This window comes from Chiloscyllium plagiosum, chromosome 8 (assembly GCF_004010195.1).
Source record: "Chiloscyllium plagiosum isolate BGI_BamShark_2017 chromosome 8, ASM401019v2, whole genome shotgun sequence".
Classification (NCBI taxonomy): Eukaryota; Metazoa; Chordata; class Chondrichthyes; order Orectolobiformes; family Hemiscylliidae; genus Chiloscyllium; species Chiloscyllium plagiosum.
Window position 1 is genome coordinate 53,555,954 of NC_057717.1, and position 2,612 is coordinate 53,558,565.

The 2,612-nt window shown below is 41.8% G+C and overlaps 1 non-coding gene across 1 annotated transcript; it reads left to right on the forward strand.

Annotated features, from left to right (window-relative positions):
• Nucleotides 1-791: 791 nt before the first annotated feature.
• On the forward strand, nt 792-873 carry trnas-gcu. The gene has a single exon. It is a non-coding gene; the product is annotated as a tRNA-Ser (tRNA).
• The last annotated feature ends 1,739 nt before the right edge of the window (nt 874-2,612 follow it).

Sequence of the window (2,612 nt, forward strand, 5' to 3'; positions counted from 1 at the left end):
AATGTTCAAATTCAACATTTGCAATCACTGGCCCATGAGTCTTTTATTTTGTTTTTCATCGGTAGAAATGTTAAAATCGTCATCTTGAACAGACTCAATGACAGATCTCCATTGTGTCTCTGGCATCAAATTCCAAAATATAAAGCCCCTCTGAATTCTTCCACCGCAGTCCGCTGTTTGGGAAGTGTTCCTGTTGTGGGAAATGCACTTCCCTGTGTGTCAACTGTTACTCCCAGCATGCGCTCTGGCACTGCATTCATTTTCCTTCTGTCACTTGCTCACTGTGTTGCTGTGATCATACAGTGACTGGTGTCCCACGGCCCAGGAAAATGATACAGATCAACGTTTTTGCATTGTTGAATTCAATTGTCAGTTTAGAATTATTTAGTATTTGGAAATTGTCTGTCCTGTATGCAAGAGCGTGTCAACAATATCTGCGCAGAAGAAAGATATTCCAAATAATGACATTGAGCCCTATGCACTCTCCTCCAGTTTGGAAAACAATTCCTCAAACACAACTTTACATCTCCTGCTGTCACCGGTTCTCCACTCCATTGACTTCAAATCTTCACAGAATTCAACAGGTCTTGTTGCATAACCATTTCTTCATTTTTGCTCTGATCAGAGTGTCACAGTGCAAGTGTGCTTGCCCCACACCCAGAGGTCAGACGATCCTCTTGGAACCATACTGTTATATTTATCATTTCACCAATACCAAGGAGAAATATCTATGGTGCGCATAATTTATACAATTCACTTATTCATAAGATCAGAGAGGTCGACACCCACGTGACGCGATGGCCGAGAGGTTAAGGCGATGGACTGCTAATCCATTGTGCTCTGCACGTGTGGGTTAGAATCCCACTCACGTCGCGGTTACTGATGATTTTCAATGTGGCTATTTTTGGATGATCACAGCTGTCTTATTGAAATTGGAACTCCAATAGTGTGGTTATATGCATCGACGCTATTATAAAGACTAAAAGAATAATTTGAGCCTGTTGCCTAAACTGCATTGAAATGTAGATTGAATTGGAATAATTAAAATGGACGACATTTTCTTTTCCAAGTCAAGTTACCGTGAACCTTTATTGTCTGAAAGAGATCCATGAAAACCAAATAACGAGAGATGCGAAGTGCATGTTTATGCATGGGATTCTTAATAAGTGTTTTGTCAGATTAAATCTGTAGCAGGTTGGGTAGAAGTGATTCACCTTGGTGAAATGAGCAGAGACACAGCACAAAACAATGGAGATATTTCAAAAGGGGCAGGAGCTGGGTGTAGGAGTACCGATAACTGCTGTAAATGCACAGTAGAGAATTACCGATGTGGGTGCCGTGCACGGGCACAGAGAGACTTACACATCGGTCTCATCCTTTCCCCTTGCTCTAGACATTGGTGAAGGCTGGACATAAGACACATATAAACACAAGATGTGTAAACAAGCTCCCTCTCGTTATACACACACTTGATGCATCTCACTGAACTATGAAAAACTGGAGAAGTCAGCAAGTTAACTGCAGGGACTGAATCTAAACCGTGGATCAATAACCGCAGATTAATGCAGCATAAATATGAAACGATTGCAAGAGTCTTTAAACGCATGTCATTAACAGACGTTTCGTTCTCATACCCATGTGGCTGAATGAAGCAGCAGTGAATCCCATTTTTACCCACAGACTGAAGCACGCAGACACATTTCCCCAAGAGTGACACAGGCCTCTGGAGAAAACAAGCAGAAAGTAAGATTTCACCCACTTGGCTGATATTGTCCCATTTTAGACATCAACACCAGTGTCCAGTTACAGCAAAGAAAGGAAGAATTAAGCCTTCCCCGTCCCAGTGTTCCTGACCCATTCTTTCCCCACTCTGTAGTTTGTACATTTTCACCTCGTTCTTGCTGCCAAACGGGCTCACGCCCGTTTTTTCTTGTCCTGCCGAACCGTAACGCGTGATGTCTTTGCTGTTTGAAGATCTGCCAATCTCAATCTGATGACACCTAGTGACCCTTCCTCAACAACCTTCTCCAACAAGACATTGTACAGATCCAGAACTGTCTGAGAGAATAATTGCTTCCTCATCTGTTTTAATTGTGAGATCCGCATTCTAATATGAAGTTAAAAATCGCATAACACCAGCTCATAGTCCAACAGGTTTAATTGGAAGCATTAGCTTTTGGAGAGCTGCTCCTTCATCAGGTGTTTGTGGAGTGCACAGTTATAAGGTACAGAATTTATAGCGAATGGTTACAGTGTGACGTAACTGAAATTGTACATTGAAAAATAGCTTGTTTGTTTGTTAAGTTTTCCATCGGTTAGAATGACTACGTTAGGTTCATTTCTTTCTTATGTAAATCGCAAAACTTTCTTTTCATAGTTACAGTCTCAGGTGAATTTTAACAATTAGTGTCAACCCAGATAATTTGTTGACGGTGTTAGTTCCTGTGTGCTGTGTCCGTGCCATAATGTTTCGATTGACACTAAACTAAATAAAAACACGCTGCAGGCAAGGATGCTTTGAGGCATGGTACTCTGGTGAAACCGAGCAGATGCTACAGAACGGATGAATGGCGACTGCACATCAATTAACAGACCGGTGTTCCCCTTCCCTG